General features: G+C 41.8%; 1 protein-coding gene across 3 annotated transcripts in view; it reads right to left on the bottom strand.

Moving 5' to 3' along the window:
• NGF (nerve growth factor) overlaps positions 1 to 18,262 on the bottom strand; it is a 52,111-nt gene that overhangs the window by 15,198 nt on the left and 18,651 nt on the right. The window contains exon 1 of one of the 3 annotated variants that reach the window (XM_007977454.3): positions 6,908 to 7,131. The exons of the other annotated variants lie outside the window; for them this stretch is intronic. The gene's annotated coding sequence lies outside the window, so the exon portion shown is untranslated. Of the gene's footprint in view, positions 1 to 6,907; positions 7,132 to 18,262 lie in introns of those variants that run through there. 3 annotated transcript variants of the gene reach the window in all.

The raw sequence follows: 18,262 nt of genomic DNA, 5'->3' as shown, positions 1-18,262 counted from the left end.
GCTAACGAGAGACCCACAGAGAACATCTGTCTCTAGAGACCCAGAACATTGTGGGTAATTAGAAATTCCAGAGATGAGGGCAGACAGTTTTCCTTCTCAATCACCACACTTCTCAATCTTTAGCAAGAGACTTAACCTCTCTGCCCCTCAACATCTTCTCTCAAAAATCAGAACAATTATACCCTCCATACTGGGTTATTGAGAGGGTTAAACTGAATAAGCATTTAGCCCAGTGCCTGGCACCTAGTTGGTGCTACATAAATATCAGCTACTCTTATTAATATCATTAAAGACATTTGGCCAGAATCAGGCAGCTAGTTATTGGCAGATCTGGGTGCAGAAGAGAAAGTGATGCCTCCTGTTCATCCCATGCCCCCATCTGGCCCTCTCTGGCAGGAAGAAATCACCACTTTGTGTCCCAGTTGTGATTGGAATGGCTGGCCATGCACATGCTCAGTGGAACCGAGCAATTGTAGACTGCTCAGCCTGCAGCTGTGGGGCGATTATCTGCAATCATTTGCCAACAAAGATGCTGAGTAACAAACTGAAACATTTGTTTTTGAAATGATCCATTTTCTTCAGCCATGTCGCAGTCAGAGGGAGGAAGCTGCTCCAGCTACGGCTGTGTTCATCGGAGCGCTGCGATGTTTAGCTGTCACTAAAACTTGCCAGGCACTGTAAAGTTAATAGCATCTTTTCTTAAGTAATTGCTGCCTTGCAGGAAAAGTGAATCACAAGGAGAATACAACATGGAAGATATCCTCATGATCAAATTTATACTTGGTTATCCAGGGATTTGGGACAAGTTTAGGCATCTGCTGGATTAACTTCTTGAGGTCTTAAGTGTATTTCTATCTGTGGGGCTGTCCCAGTGTAGGCACTTAATGAATGTTTATTGAATGGAATTGAAGACTCTTCCCACAGCTGCGCCAGTTTATTCAACCCAAGTAAATCATTATTTCATGTTATACTGGGAAATAACAAGTGGTCCCAATTCACCTTCTTGGATAACTGGGCGAGCCTCCCTTTCACTTTGGCTATTTAGTGTTTTATTTAAGAAGGAGAGTGCCACATTGGTGGCCTGACAGGTGGGCCTCAGAGAAACTAAGAATCTAAGACCCTCGTTCCACCTTCTTTATGAGCCCTAAAAGTGTACACAGGTGTTGTGCAAAACAAACACCCTCCTTATTTCCAGCTTGTTCATTTTTCTTGTCTAGAATTTCCTTGGAGAAGGCTATGCTCCAACCCAGCCGCTGGTTATGTTGTGCAATCCACTGGGATGGCAATCACCTCATTGTTTAGTTACAACCCATGAAAAGATGAAAAAAAGAAAGAAAAAAACACAGTACACATACAGAATGAGGGTGGAGACTGCACGATGATAATGAAAACCATTTGTTAGCATTTCACTTCTTTGTGAATCAGCCGAGTTTCTGGCACCAGGCCTCTGTCTGTAAAGGAAGCTGCACCTCAAAGGCCCTCCAGGGACTCTTTCTGCCTTGTCTGGTCTAGAGAGTGTCGCCTTTTGTCCCCAGGAAGGTGGGCGCTAGACTGACTGCCCCAGCTCCCTCTGCGCTGCAGCCACCAGGACTGGCTCCAGCTCTCACCTTTTGTCTCAGGGCCATGTACCTATCCTGTGTGGTCGCACACTGGCAGTTACTTTTAAGCTCTGCCTAAACCACAGTTTGGTCTCATGCGTGTGAGGATGCTTTTCCCCTTTGTCATCTCCCTGTATTGTGTCCCCTCATCTGTGTCCAGCACTTTCAGCCCTGCTTTCTTTTTGGCTATTTCAACTTTTCCTTCTTTCCACAGACCTGATTTCTGTATTCTCAAAATAAGGATTCAAACTTTGGAGGAATAAAAAGCAAAAATAAATTAAAATTTAAGAAATAAAACAAAAAACCTCAACAAACACACACCAAAAATTTCACAACCAGTAGAACACTGTGTATCTGCCTGAGCATGTATGTTTTGCCTGCATTGTCCCAAACAGAAGAATAACTTCAAAAGGCACATGTGATGGTTATGGGCAGAGACCAGTACCAATGCTCTTTGTGCACCTGTATTCATTAAGTCCCAGGACCTAAGTGCTTTCCCTCTCTGCCCACTTCTGAAATCTATCACAGCATTTAGATAGGTCAAGTATAGAATTTAGATCCATAAAGCATGGCAGCATTATCTTCAACAACCACCACCATCACTGCCTCCACTTCTTCCATTCCATCACTACCATCACCTCCTCCAACACCATCGTCACCACTACTTTCTCCATCACCATCACCACTATCACCTCCTCCATCATTATCACCACCACCATCTTCCCCAACACTTCCTCACCACTATCACCACCAACATCCTATCACCACCACCAGCATTACCACTTCCAACATTTTGCCATGATTACCACCCCCACCATCAACACTGCCATTACCATTACTACCATCATCACCATCCCTATCACCTCTAAAGGGTTAAAGAACTTTGGAGTCATGGAAGTTTGACCAGTGTTCTCCAAGACCTCCTCATAGGCCATCAGTAGAATCACCAGAGGCAGAAGACAGCTGAGCCTTGAGGTCATTTAGTCTCTTCCAGAGTAATTAAATGAATTGTGTAGGTCCATATAACCTCCAACTGACTGGTGAATAGAGTTAGATCTAGAAATCAATATTCCTGATTCCTCATATATTTCATTATACTATTTTCTAGCACTCATTCTGGGGCTGTTTTTTCCTTTCTTTCTCCTGAGATTTTTCTTTTCTTTTGTCAGCTTTGTATTTCCAATAATGTTGGTTATAACATTTTTCAGTTTAGACCTTGATAAATCTTAGAATTATCTCAAAAGAGCAATACCTGTAATGGTCACAAGAACATTTATATATAGACATGTGCACATACACACACAAGTATTTTTTACTTCTTCGAGATGTAGTTTTGCTGTGTCGCCCAGGCTGGACTGCAGTGGCATGATCTCGGTTCACTCCAACCTCCGCCTCCTGGGTTCAAGCAATTCTCCTGCCTCAGCCTCCCAAGTAGCTGGCATTACAGGAGTATACCACCACGCCTGGCTGATTTTTTCTTTTTCTTTTTTTGTATTTTTAGTAGAGATGAGGTTTCACCATGTTGGCCAGGCTGGTCTCGAACTGCTAACCTCAGGTGATCTGCCCACCTCAGCCTCCCAAAGTGCTGGGTTTATAGACATGAGCCACTGCGCCTGGCCATATTTTTAAAAGCAGGTAAGGTCCTCCAAAATGAGAAAGGCTCTTCCATTTGCCTGATGCAATCTATTAAAGGTAGGTACACAATTTTTGCAGACCATGTTGAGTTTTTCCATTTCTTCACATCTGAAGACAAGTGGACTTTGTGCTTAGGCCTCTAAAAGAAGGGAACACCCTCTCTGACCTCTCCTCTCAGCCTCCAGAAGGAGGCACTCCTCTGGTTAGTCCAATTCCATGACAGCAACGACTCCCACTTCTAAGAGAGGTGTTCTGGGAGTTAAAGGCCAGGCCCTGAGCATGGCTGTCTCCTGGCCCTTCCACGCAGCGGGAGAAGTGGCAGGACAGCTGTCTGAGCAGGACGCCTAGAAAACTTCTTTTTTCCTCAGTCACTGGTTCAGACTGAATGGGGAGCTCCTAGTGACTAGGGTGAGTATGCCAAAATTGTAGAGTTTGAGTTTGGGTTTGTAGGAAGAAAAGGCAGGGATAGGATAGAAATCCCCAAGAGTCCTCTTTGGCCTACAGCTTAGGCTGTATTAGAAGTATTAATAAGGATAGAATGACCTATATTTTATGTGTGAAATTAAATGTAATGTAATATTATGTGTTAAAATATGTTAATTACTCCATTAGCATAAACTGTCGGTTAGAAATGAATACAACTACTACCACTAAAAATCAATAACATGTATTATGTATTATGTACCAGACACTATGCTAAGCACTTTATATATATTTATTTCCTTTTAAAATACTCATTAAAAATCTTTTGAGGTTAGTATTTGACAGATAAGGAAACTTCTGTCAAACTTCATTTGACAGATGAGGAAACTTCACCTCAGCAATACAGTGGGGAAGTAGAAGGTCACACTGTTGAGTGGGTGGCATGATGGACAATAGCCCAGGTCCCTTGCTCTGTGGTTCACTCCTTTTTAACCCTACTCTGCACTGCTCACAACACTGATCAATTCAAGGGAGCAAGAGTTCTGTCCTCTGGGTTTTGTTCTGAGTGTCAATTTCCACTTCCATGATACGGATAATGTATAGGTAGGATTCTGTGCATCTTCTATGCTTGAATATACCTAATTGCTTTTAAAAAATTAGCACACACTTTTGAGTTTGTAAAATACCTTGGCTTCTCTACTTATCTCTCATGACATTCTCTTTGTTTATACCCTTGAGGGAGCCCATACCCCGTACTCTCTCCTCACTGAAGTAATCTAACCAACAAGGAACAGATTTTGGAAGGACCTACTAATCTGATAGAAATGTAGCAATGAAAGATAGATGTTTAGACATGTGAAGTTGTTCCTTACTGAGAAATTTATAGAAATAGAATGTGGCTATTCCATTTAATTTTATGTATTTTGGATAAGACTTACTCTTAATTCTGAGACTGTGAAGAAAAACTGCAGGCAAGACAGAAACTACTCACTCTGGGCTAAGGATGTGATTCTCTTGGTTGGCTTTTTGGGTGTGAAGACCAAGCCAGAGGCTGATGGAGCCAAGTGGAGACTGTTAATATTTCCATTCATGGACATGCAATAGCAAACCATCTCATACATTTACAGGAAAGCATCAAATATAATATCTTTGTTGAGCTTAATCAAAACCAGAGTAAAATTCCAGTCGACAAGAATAGAAACTTACCCTAATGATTTCATTTTTAGTCCAAAACATACACTGTTTTCTCTGCTTGGTCTGTTTGTCACTTTCTAAAACAAGAAATTACCAAGCAAAGACTTTGGTTTGAGGGACGAGTGGAAAGCAATAAACATTGAGCAGAAATGCAAAGAGATCGAATGTCAAGAGTCCTTGGTGGATGAACATTTAGAAGTGGATTCAATTTGTGAATTGTTGACTTTATTTCCCAGAATTCATGTGAGTTGCTCAATCAGGATTCAATTGTCCAGGCTTCATGCTCTCAGCAGTGAGTGCTTCATATAACAGAAATAAATCATAAGGCAAAAAAAGAGGAGGCTGAGTTACCATCAGCGGTATGTTGTTTGTTTGTTTGTTTTAGGCAAGACATTTGCTTTCATTGTTAACAGGTGAAATGGCCTTTTTCTAGAATAATAAAAATCTCGCACTACAAAAAACATAACCAGAAGAGAAAGAACCATCTTCTGATTTGCCATAGTGAGTTCAGTCGATAGCTTAATATTAGGAATTACGTTGCTATGTATACAGCAAATTGGTGGTTTTCATTACAAGCACTGGGTGAAACTCTGGAAGTTGCTCTAGCCCACCAGCCCATTGCCTCTAGAAACTCTCTTTAAAAGAGATAAAGCCACCATCTTCTTTTAGCTTCTCAAGAATAGTGAGTATGATGGTGCGAATTAGAGGAAGGCTCTTCATCAGTGAACAATGGCTGTCACCTACAGGGTAACAGTGACATTTTGGCAGGCACATCAGAGGAGCACAACATGGCCATTAATTATGCAGTTTGGTCCTGTCACCACTGGGCACTATGGGATATCTGATAATGTTGGTACTGATGATTGATGGCCCTGGCCCTGGTGCTGGATCTGCTGATTCCAGTTAGGAGCCATCCTGGGGCTAAGCCCAGGTCAGGGACAGAGGGAGAAATGGCTGTCTCATTTCCCATCATCCTGGAGCTTGTTGAATGTGGTGGCATGAATGGATGAATCCTGAACAGATGGAATGAGATCACCCCAACACCTATAGGCACTGGAACAAACTAAGTGAGCTGGGATTTGTCTTACCCTTAGGAAACCTGATGTTATTATAGAGGAAAACTGAAATAGTAGAAAGAGAACATTGGCGCTATAGTGGGACGCAATTGGGAGAGGAGGGGAGTAAGAGAATGAGAGCAAAAAGTAAATGAGAAGAGGGGGAAGCAGGAAAGCAACAGAGGGGAGTGGAGAAAGCAAAGGAGGGTGTGGAGGGAGATCCAAAGGGCAAAGGAGCAATGCCAGCAAGAGAGAGAGAAGCTGAAAGAAAGATCAGAGAGACAGAGACTGAGGAAAGACTTTGAAGATAATCTCAACCTCAGCTCTGGTGAGGAGGAAGACATCACTGCACAAATCACAAGCAGACTTATAGTACTCAGCTTGTGCTGGTGAGACGTGATTCCTGAATTTCCCTAGAGAAAAATTCCAAGGAATAGGTAATCATAGCCATTTTATAATAAGCAACAACTCTACCAAAAGAACCCAAATTTCATTGAACCAGCTTCTGGTAATCTTACAAGATTATGTATGATGATGTTTCAGTTTAGAGTCTATTAGAATATGATTTCTGCTGGAAAAATTTCAAATATAAGCCCAAACCCAATGATAACATTGCCTTGGCAGAACGAAACAGTGATTTCATCTCATAGGTTAGGATAAGGCCATATCCAAGGGCTCACAGCATCTTCAACACAAAAGTCCTTCATTGCAGGGCCACTGGGCTGGGCGTGCCAGACTGTCTCTTAAAATAAATGAGATTATATGACCTCACCATTATCAGATTCAGAGAAAATGCCTTGGAAAAGAAATTGTGAGTAGAAAGGACACAAGGACAACATCAAGGGAATTGGGGTTTCCCATTGATGCTTGGATCCAGCTGGAGTTAGTTACAGTGTAAACTTTGTTTAATCACATCCTCTGTCATTAATAAAACCCCAAACCAAATACAGAGATAGATGATGATGTACTTGGATTTCACATTGAGTTTGCATCATGCTTTACCAGGTGCCATCCATAAATCTGGGATGCAGGCTGCTGGAGCTGGGGCTGCAGAGAGGCTGTCTCAGGGATGTGCTTCCACCATTGCTCTGTGCCACTGCCATGCCCCTGTCACTGCTGTGCAGTTGGTCAGTGAACAGGCTGATGAAGGCTATAGGCTTTGCCCAAGACCCACAGTCATTCTCTTCCCAGAGTGGCAGGTGTTAAAGGCAAACCAGGAAGGTGAGGCACCTGAAAAACCACACCATAACAAAAATGGGTTGGATGAAGTACGGATGTTAGAACTTCAGGAAGGCTTTCACAGGGAGTCTGAGAAGAGCTGCTGTCTATCATTCCAGGAAACACAATGGGCAGAACTGGAAGAGAGGCAAGTGCTACTTCAACATGAGGTTTCTAAAGATATTCAACTAAAGAAATGGGCTGCCAGTTGTGGTGGAATTCCCTGTTATGAGCAGTGTCCAATTCAGTATGAATGTCATGGCCTTTTGTTATAAGAGCATTAAACTTGTGTAGATTCAGTTGTATGTAATCAGAAAAAAATTAAAAGAAGGAGAGAAAAAGGAAGCAATGAAAGAGGTAAAGAAGAAAGGAAGGAAGGGAGGAAAGAAGACAGAAAGTGAGAGAAAGAAAGAGTGAAAATGATGAACCACTTAAAAAGTAAGGGTGATTCTTAGTGTCATTCCACAAATGACTATGTGAGGCTGAGATTTGAATATACCATTCTTCAGTCAGAGTTGCTTCCCATTCAACTTTCATTCTGCATGATATTGGTGTTCAAGATTGGTGTTTTAAAAAAAATATAGCCCCTTGTAAGCCAACTACTTTGTCTTGTGCTCAACCCAAGAAAGAGCAACTAGTTCTCACTGGAGAAATAACTAGCTGGTTGAACTTACTGAGAGACACTAATGGTTCTCCAACATGGCTCCTTCCTCAGGGATTTTGAAAGGTAAAGCCGGTTACAGTTCAAAGGCCTTTCAGACATTGATTTTAGAATGCAGTCCCTGTATGTGATCAGTTAGGCTCCATTTAACAGGAATGCTAGACAGTCCTATTGGCAAGGAGGGAAGATAAGTGATCTTTAGCAGAATGAGTGGAGAAGGCTACTGGGATACTTGAAGCAATCAGGTAGCCTTTGAGCCATCCTTTGCACTCTAATAAGACCCCTTTGTTATGCCTTAGAGCAGTCATACCTGCTCATTTAGGAAGCCAGGACTTGATAATATTATAATAAAACTAATTTTAGATAGATGCGTATATTAAAGACAGACACAGGGGAATAAAGACTAGAAGGAAATACAATGTGTGTTGGCAGTAGTTGAATTACGAGATTATGGGTGATTTTTGTTTTATTCTTTATACTGTTCTATATTTTGTAAATATTTTGAAATAAACTATGAATAGCTTTTTAAATAATTATTATACTTTAAATTCTGGGATACATATGCAGAATGGCAGTTTTGTTATCTAGGTATACACATGCCATGGTGGTTTGCTGCACTCATCAATCTGTCACCTACGTTAAGCATTTCTCCTAATGCTATCCCTCCCCTAGCCCCCGACTCCCTGAAAGGCCCCGGTGTGTGATGTTCCCCTCCCTGTGTCCCTGTGTCCTCCTTGTTCAACTCCCACTTATGAGTGAGAACATCAGTGACAGACTAAATAAAGAAAATGTGGCACATATACACCATGGAATACTATGCACCCATAAGAAAGGATGAGTTCATGTTCCTTTGCAGGGACATGGATGAAGCTGGAAACCATCATTCTAGGCAAACTATGAATAGCTTTTGTAAACAGAATCATGTATTTTAAAATAATTTGACAATATTATACTTAAAACTGTAGAAATGCCCATAGTTTTTAACCTACTAATCTTACTTTTGAGGTTTTATCCTAAGAAAACGTCCTGAGAGGGAAAAAGCTATATTTACGACTTTTTTCCTGCTACTAAATGATTTATAATTGCAAAGTCAGAAATCAAGTGTTCCTCAAAAAAGGGATAATTAATTCGTTGCTTTATGGAAAATCTTCTGCAAGAATTTCTATGCAATCATCAAATGTGAAAACTGTGAAGACAGTAAGAATCAGGGACAATGCTGTGATCTAGTACAGTTTGGGGGCAAAACAGGTTGAGAAGAATATGTGTGAAATTGTCGCAGCCAAGGGAAAACACATGTGTGTGGGAACCAGGCCTGGAAGTAAATATGTAAAATGAAAACAGTTGTATTGAGTGCTACAACTTTGGGTGATCTCCTTCTTCTCTTTCCCATTTTCCAAATGACTGGTAATGTTATTATAATGCCTTTATAATGAACATAAGGTCCATAAGCCTTTCCATGTGTCCTTTCTGTAAATCCTTCAGGTTTAGGACTATACCAGATACATTTCCATGTTACTGTTCCCACCATGGTGCCAAGCCTGGGCCTTTTCAGGGGCAATGGCTCCAGTCAGTGTTGCTGAGAAAGAAACCTGATCTATTGGATGGCTTGGGGGTGTTGGTAAGAAACATGGTCAACCTGTGAGCAGCCCCTGTGTTTGGTCAAGTTACAGTCTTACCATGTTGGACAGAGAATAAGAAGCTGATAAATTAGTCCAATGTGTGTGGACATATTCCTTGTAACTGGAAGTTCTTAGGCATGAAATATTAAGGGTTGAGAACTCAGATTCTCCTTTATTTATTGTTGACTTAGGCTGTTCTGTTCTCCAAAGCTCGCATAAGGTTTGTATATATGACAGCTTTTGATTATTTGTGCCATGGAAAGAAAAATAGGAAAGAATCCACCAAGCATATATGTTGGTTGTGTTTATCCCAGGCACTGGGGCAAGCGGTGTGGGTGTGGGGTGTGGGGAAGGGGTCATGGGAGGAGTAACAGGCGGGGTGGGGGAAGGAGGAAGGGGAACACAAATATTTAATACATGTCTGGTACTTGCCAGGCATTACACTAGAAGCTTTTCAGTGTATAGCTCACTTATGCTTGAGACCACATGCAAAGTAGGTACTCTATTTTGGGCAAACAAGCGAATTGAGACTCTGAGAGGCTAGATAACTTGTCCCAAGCCACGCAGGCTAGAAAGAAGACAGATTTATCTAGTTCCAAAGCACAATAAGCATTGATTTTCATTCTCTGGGAACATACTAACCGATACTCCACTAAATTGAAAATTCACTTACCATTAGTCTTAAAACTGACTTTAGTCACCAGGGGTTCTTTTATCATCAGTGGCTCTCAACCAGGAGAGGCTTCTCCCACTCCCACTCCTCCCACAAGGGACATTTGGCAATGTCTAGAGCCATCTTTGGTAAGGGGGTAGGAGGGGTGCTACTGGCATCCAGTGGGTAGAGGCTAAGGATGATGCACACTTGCCATAATGCACAGGTCTGCCTCCCACAGCACAGAATCGTCTGGCCCAATATGCCAGTAGTACAGAGGTTGGGAAATCCTGCTGTATCATAATAAAGCCTAATGTAATTTATTCTCACTAAATTCACTTCCTTTTTCACTTACGAAATTAAATTTCTGTGGCTCTGAAGAATTCTCAAATACATAAAGCATCAGAGGTGATGTTTGTTTACTGAGTATACTATTAGGAGCCACTCATCATATGTAAATCAAATAAACATGCATAAGGTCTGGATGACAACGCCAAGTTTAAATCTGAAATTTATGAAGGGAAGTTACAGTGAAATTGCCAGGAAGAAATTAACAACTCCCCAAGTGTTACCAATTGTGGCTAACCCTGATCTGTATTAAATTCTACAATGAATAGCTAAATGTTCACTTGATTTCCAGGATTCCCATATGTAAGATCAGAACGTGACTGTTCTCTGATTACAAGGTCAAATCACTAAATTTTAAGTTAACACTTAAGTTGTGTCCATAAGTATCGAGTAAATTGCTTTAGTTTGCTGTGGCTTGTCTATTTGGTGGGGCAGCGTGCATCAATTTTGTGACTTTTGTGGCATTAAGACATCTCTTGGTAAACTAGAGCTAATGAATTATTCAGTGCTTTTGTGGTTCACCGTAATTTTGTAGGCACAAGATTGTACCAGTATTTGAAAAGGACTCTTAGAACTGCAAAATTGAAAAGGACTCAAGTGATTATCTAGTTTAGTCCTCAATCAGTCAATCAACCAGTATTCACTGGATGACCTACTATGTGTCCAATCCCATGCCAGGTACCACAGAGGATACTAGACAAGTATAAGGCATGAGCTTTGCTTTTAAGTAATAAACAATATAGCGGAAGAGACACGACAAAGGCACAGGAAATATTTAGTGAACAACTTGGGATATAAATTGTGCTGTACATACTGTCAGCAATGAAGGGGTTCACAGAAGCCTGTATCACATGAAAATGCTGATATTTATGTACATTTTTATCTTTTGCTTAACCTTGACAGATACCAGAGTTGCTGGATCTTAGCACTTCCTTTTTCTTTGCGTTGGGGTCTAGGTAGAGAGCCTGGCCCGTACAAGCCAACTAACAAAATGTCTACTTAATAGGTGAATGAATGATCCCAACAGGAAATAGACCTTAATCTTGATCTTGAAGTCACAGAAATGTTTAAACCACTGTTTCTCAACCTTGGAATATCAAAAGGGGTTAGTAAAAAGAAGGTTCCATGGTCAAACATATTTGGGAACTGTTGGATTAGAAACAGCTTTCTTTACTCAAAGCTCTCCATATGCATTGGGAATCTCTAAGATTTCATTTGAGGTCATACTTATTTCACCATGGAAACATTTTTTACTGAGGATTTGGTAACATTTATTTGAATCAATATACCAAAAATTTATTGAGAATAATCTAAACCATCCAAAGGAAATGGCATTTTGGGTTGACTAATGTTTCAAAAATCAGTATAATAGAGCCCATAAAACTGTGGTTTGGGAATTTTCTAGAGAGAGGAAAAAGAAAGTTCTGTCCCTCTAAGCCAGTCCTGTGTGAAGGAAAGACCTGAATACATTTGATGTCTCACGTAGTAGCTTTCCTAAGTGGCCGTTTTGCAGCTCTGGTTTAGAGAGTACTGCTTTGGTCTGTTGTAATGGTTTGAGCCTTGGATGCACGTCTTTGGAAAACTTTGGATGAGTCGTTTCTTAATATTCCCAAGGGGTTTGTACTTTATTTTTTAAATGTCTTTTGCCTTGAACTGCTCAATTGGGCTTGATGAATTCTCAGCAGGCTGCTGGCCCAGACCCTTAGATGAACTGGGACAGCTGCTGTTTGTTTTTCTGTAAATCTGCACTTGCTTTAATTTTGGAGGGTTTCCTGGCATAGTTTACAATGACAAGGATCACTTATGGGCAACAACCCACTAAAAAGGTAAAAGCGAAATACTCATCATATTAAGTTTCTTTATTAAAAGCTTTTTCTTTTTTACTTTAATAAATCTTTGAAATGCATAATTGCTTGTTTGTTTGTTTTCTGATCAGCTTTTGAAACAAATCTTCCGGATACTAAAGAGGTTTTAGTAAAAGGCAAAGCAGTTTAAAAATAATTGATAGTGACCTGCGGAGTTGAGTAACATTCTATTGCCATGAGGATAAAATATAAGCAGACAGTGACATATTTTACGCATTATTTCTATTTAAACATTTGAGCTTGAGGAAACAGTTGAGGGCAGAGCTAAATCTATTTTTGCAAGTAGCTTTGATTTGAAGATACATTTGTAAAATAATTCCTAGTACATTGTGTCATGTTCTAGCCCCACTTATAACCCTGAAATTTGTACAACTTGGCTGCACCTGAACTCCTTCCAAAGAAGCTAGTTATTAAAAAGACCACATTATAGCACAGCCTATACCAGGACTTCAGGGTGCGGGTCCTGGGAGTGGCATGGTGGAAGACCCCAGTCCATTACCTTAAACAAATGGACATGATTCCAAAGTCAAGGAACAAAGTGGTTTGATTCTGTAGAAGTGTAGCAGAAACAAACAGGAGCAAAAATTTTGGTGTGTCTGACTCGCTGTAGTTTGTCTACATGGTTCTGTGGCCGACACATGGCATACCCTTCCCCTCCAAGACGGACTCTGTGACCTCGTGGCTCGGATCCAATCGACCCTTTTGTTGCTCTCCCCAGAGCTTGGCTTTGCATGTTCAGGCCTGGCAAAGGGTTGCTGCTAACAGCTCTGACTGGGACTGCACCTCCCTGTTTTCCCCATCACACAAAGCTCTATTTGTGTGGCTCCTTCTTCCCAGAGCTGCTGCCTAAGTTCTAATGAAACATTGGGACTATCTCTCAGAAAAATTAACAAACCCTTTGGGCATGCTTCTTGTAGATGATATGAACTGGATTTAAGTCACAAAATCTGTGGCTAGTGCTTGGTAATTGCTCAACTTAATTCAACACACACATAATGAGCACCTGTTCTGTGCAGGTGCACCATGCCTGGAACTGCAGGAATTACAGGTGAAGAAGACCAGTCTAGTAGGGGGAATAGATAAGCACACAAACAACTAAGCTAAAATACAGAATGAAAGTTTATTATTGACTTGCTTGTTTAGCAACTAGATATTGAGCAATTATTATGCACCAAAACACTATTCTAGATACTGGGGATATAGTCGTGAACAGAACAGAAAAATTCTTGCTCTCAGGGAGCTTAAATTCTCGTAGAGGTGGACAGAAGACAAATAACAAATTACTAGGAAATGTCCGTTGGTGATAAGTTCTGGAAGAAATAAAGCACAGTAAGTGTTTTGGAATTATAAGTTGAAGCGCTAGTTTGGTCAGGAAAGGTCTTTCTGATGAGGCAATGTTTACAAAGAGACCTGAATGAAGTGTGGGAGAAAGCTATGCAGAAATGTGGGAAGGACATTTGAGGCAGAGTGTATGGCCAGTGTGAGGTCCTGAGGCAAGAACCTGCTTGGCTGAAAACAGCAAACCTGCCCCTGTGGCTGGGGCAGAGTGTTAGGAGATGACCGCTGAGGGGCAACTGGAACTAGCTTTTGTAGGGCTTTATGGACCCTGGGGAGTTTGGACTTTATTTCTAAGGAGATGGGAAGTGATTAGAAGATTTTTAGCAGAAAACAATATGACTGGATATATTTTAAGAGGAGCACTCTGGCAGGGAACACACAATGGAGACCAAGAAAAGAAACTGGAAAATCAGTTAAGGCAGTTCCTGCAATTATCCAGGTGGGAGTTGATGGTCTGGGGCCTCATGGCAATGTAAGGGAGGAGAGAAGAAAATGTAAGTGGGATACATTGGAGGAATAGGGTCAAAAGGACTTCCTGATGGACTGTGATGTGCAGGAGTGAGGGAACAGGGGGATCGAGGATGATTCCAAGCTTTTTGGCACCCAGCTGAAAGGACGTGAGATTCACTGAGATGGAGAACACTGAAGGAGGAGCAGGATTGAAGGCAGAATCAAGAGTTTAGGTTTGAAAGTGTCAAATTTGAGATACCTATATACTGAGATAGCTATATTTGAGATACCTTTTATTGGACATACACATGGAAAATTGGAATAGGCAGTTGATATAGACATGTAGAGTTAGGGGAAAAGTCAAGAGCTATAAATGTACGTTTGGTAAATATGTAGCATTTGGACTTGTCTGGCATAGGGAGTCTGGAGAATGAACTCGCTGAGGTTCATTACGTGATTCGACTTCTGACTCATTCTCCTGTCGAGGAAGTTAAACAAATTTCCCCTTTCTAAGACCCCCTCTTCCCCTGCTGTAACTTTCCTTTTCAGTCTCTTGAACCTTCCTGAAGGGATTCTGTCTTAGTTGACTTCCTGTCTCTTAGATTGTCAAGTATACACCTGGCACATCAGCAGATTAAGCAAACCATTCATCATGTACCTACTATGCATCCAGGGCTGTGCTATGCACTATGATATCGCAGTGTAGTAAAAGGCACTAGCAGGAGTCAATGTCATTATATATCATTATATATCAACCAGAAAGCCCATCTGTCGAAGTGAAAAGAGGAGCGGTCAAGGCCCTAGAGTCTTGTCTTTGCTGCTCTGTGACATGGGGAAGTCATCACCCATCTGGGCTCAATCTCACTATCTGTAAAATGACCCAGACTGGTTATCTCTAAGTTCTTTCTAGTCCTAAACTCCTGCCACACCAAATTAAGCATTCATTACTTCTAGGGCTGGCTGAGAAGAGATCTAAGAGCCAATGCAGGCTGGAGGACTTGAGTGGGGGCCCTGGATATTTGCTTCTCACTCACATCTATTCAGAAAATAAGCCAATTGATATCTCCTTGTTGATTGTCCACTTGTTTTCTTGCAGAAATTGGTGTCATCTTTAAAAGAAAAATGAAAATTACATAGCTAATGATAGCTACAATTTCTTATATATCTTGTATAGTCAGGTATTGTGGTAAATATTTTAAATGGATGATCTCACTTAATGCTCATAATAGCCCTATGAATAGAGCTGTTTAATTTTTGCACAGAGGAGGAAAGTGAAGCTATATATATATGTTTGCTTATGTAAATATCCAAAATCAACCAACAAACTCACTCTAACTTAATGTTTTACTCAGATCACAGTTTTAACCTAGAAATTCTCAAAGAAATTCAATATAATTTAGATTAAACTTAAAATTCAGACCAATTGAAATAGTTGATTATCTAGAATTTTAAGGTAAAATTTTCTTAAAGGATATTGCATATTAAAAACAATTTCTAAACAATCTCAGAATTTGTTTCTGACAAGTTGAATACTATTTGGGAATTGGGTGTAATTTTCTAAAAAAAGTATGTACAAGTCCACATATGCCATGCTGCTTTTTAATTTCAACTCCCTCCTACTCAGAGATAATGAATGTTAATATTTAGGGTACATCCTTCCAGAATTGTCCATTGTATTCAAATTTTCATACTACTTTAGCAATCTAGGAGTGCTATATTTCACAAGGGCCTGGCCCCTTAGAGTGGATGTATGGAGAAGAGAAGGACTTTCTCTTACCCAGTTGGTAAAAAAAAAAAATGCAGTTTTGCATGGTGGAGAGGGGATGGAGTCATGGCTCTTGTAATTTTCCAATGTGATGGCACTTGCGTGGAGCCACCATCTGTTTGCAGGGCAGCTCGAGTGTTGTGCATCTGATTTCAATAAGCTGGGCGAGCAGTTCCATCCTACAGTGCATTAGCAGGCAGGCACATCTGCTCCGTTTCCATGCTCCAGAAGCCAGCAGAAAGTTAGTCTCAAGGAGCCCGTGGTCTAGCTTGACAACAGAAGAGAGTAGTTGCTGTTGGACCCTCTCCAATCCCTATGGAGGTCAGGTTTTGACCCAGAGCCTTTTGGAGCTTGAAAGCCAGGCTGGTATTGTTCTTTATCATTAGTTGTGTTGTCTCAATTAGGAAAAAGAAATCTATGAAGTCTGGATGCAGAATTCTCAAGTCTGGAATTCCTCCCACACATGGAAAACAAGACTGAGTCAAGGAAACAATGCCACTGTGTTTGTCACCCACGTATTTGGGGATCTGACCACAGAGAATAATTTGCTCTTTATCAGAGTGCTCTTCACCTGGGATTGATAAGAAGTTGCAGCCAAGCTACAGTCAGGAGACCTTAGTCAAGTGACTGGCAGCAAAGCAAACACCGTGCTCACTGTGTAACTCGAAATGCATTCCTGCCACTGGCAGGAGTCCCGTGTTTACTGTAACATTTGGAAAATTATCAGCAATAAGATGTTTTATTGAACAATGTTTAGACAATGAGCATAATAACATAAACAAGTTAATTATTTCAATGTTAATAAGGAAAACATCCCTTCATCTTCAGACCACAAGCATTTCAGTGTAGTAAAATGATAGCCCCGGGCTGGCTCTCGGTGACTTGTAAAGTGGCTAATATTGGTCTTCACCTTTCCCTGTTCCGAAGGCTGCCCCCTCCACTGGGACCCCACTGTATATGCTCTCTCTCCTTTTCTGGCATTTCTATTCTCTCTTGGGGCCTCCCTTCCATGGCCTGCAGGGGCTCCCAGAACGGGGGCTGCAGCTAGGCCCTGAGTGAGCTTTGTGTGAATTAGAAGAAATGTCCCTTTCTCAGGTAGAGGCCGCTCCTTGCCAGGGGCATGGTTTGGTGAGCTGAGCCCCTACTCATTCCCTTAGCTAGATGCCCTAGACAGGACACAACCTGCGCAGCTTTAATGGTGACTCTACCCACAGTCCTTCTACCGAGAACTGGACAGTGCGTCCCCTCCAGGCTTTCTCACTGACTCTCACTGTCTGGGCCAGGACCCTCAAATTATACTTTGCCAGTGGTGGGGACAGGATCAGTGGATAATCCCAGGCTCCAAGGCAGTCTCAGGAAAAGGAGTAGCATGTGAGCTGTGCCTACAGGCCACAGCATAGGGCAAAGGAGGAAGCAAGACCTGGGAGGGGGCAAAGCTTCTCTGCAAAGCAGCCAAGGGCCATCTTCATGTCCACCCAACTTCCAACAGTCTGTCTGCTCACCCTGCACCAGCCTCCACCCCTATATACTCTGTAATCTCCAACCATCCTCTCTTCTTTGTTGTTAGAGCCTTCAAATAGCAACTTTCTGCATCACCACATCCCTACCCCCCTGGCAGCCCACCTGCTGGTCCCTACTCTCCCAACAGTACACCCTTACGAGAGCCTTTCCCCTCAGCCCACTCCTACCTGCTTCCCACTCCCAAAGATGCAGCTGACAAGCAGAATGAATTCAAGACTAGCCATCAATAGCTAGCAATGCCACCTGGATCACTTCTCATTCTTGCTTTTGGGTGGAAGCCTTCTGGAGACACACTGTCGGCCCAAGTGTCACTTACAGCAGGGCTATGGCCAGATGCTGTTGAATGGCTTCATGGGACTCCCCAGATTCATACTCTGCACATTCCTGCCTGGCTCTCACTAGAGTCCTGGCAGGGAGACACACAGGTCATATCCAGCATTTAAGTCTGACTAAAGGTCAAGATAGTAAATGGTTGAGTTCCACAGTGCAGGGGGTGTCTTCTCCAGCATGGGCCAAGAATGGGAGTCACTCACTCCCTTCTGGAGCTGAGAGATGACCAGAGGGAAGGAAATTCTGTCCATCCAGGATGCCTGGTTTCTTTTCTTAACCAGACCCGGTGACTGGCCTTCTTCAAGAATCTCCATCTCATAGCCCTGTCTGGCTGCTTCCTTTGCACCCTGCATCACTGCAGACACTGTTGCTCTCCACATTCTGTCGGCACTGCAGACACACACCCACAAACACATGCTTACACACACACAAGCACACACACATGTGTACATGTACTCACAGACACATACTCATGTACACATCTGTACACACACAGTTTGGAAACAAAGACACTGCTACTGCATAACCCCCACCTCTGGGATTGCCGCTCACCCTTGCTTCCTAACAGACTTAGTAAGAACTCAAAACTC

This window comes from Chlorocebus sabaeus, chromosome 20, assembly GCF_047675955.1.
Source record: "Chlorocebus sabaeus isolate Y175 chromosome 20, mChlSab1.0.hap1, whole genome shotgun sequence".
NCBI classification, from domain to species: domain Eukaryota; kingdom Metazoa; phylum Chordata; class Mammalia; order Primates; family Cercopithecidae; genus Chlorocebus; species Chlorocebus sabaeus.
The sequence above is the reverse complement of the archived record's forward strand: the minus strand, read 5'-3'. Positions and strand labels throughout refer to the sequence as shown.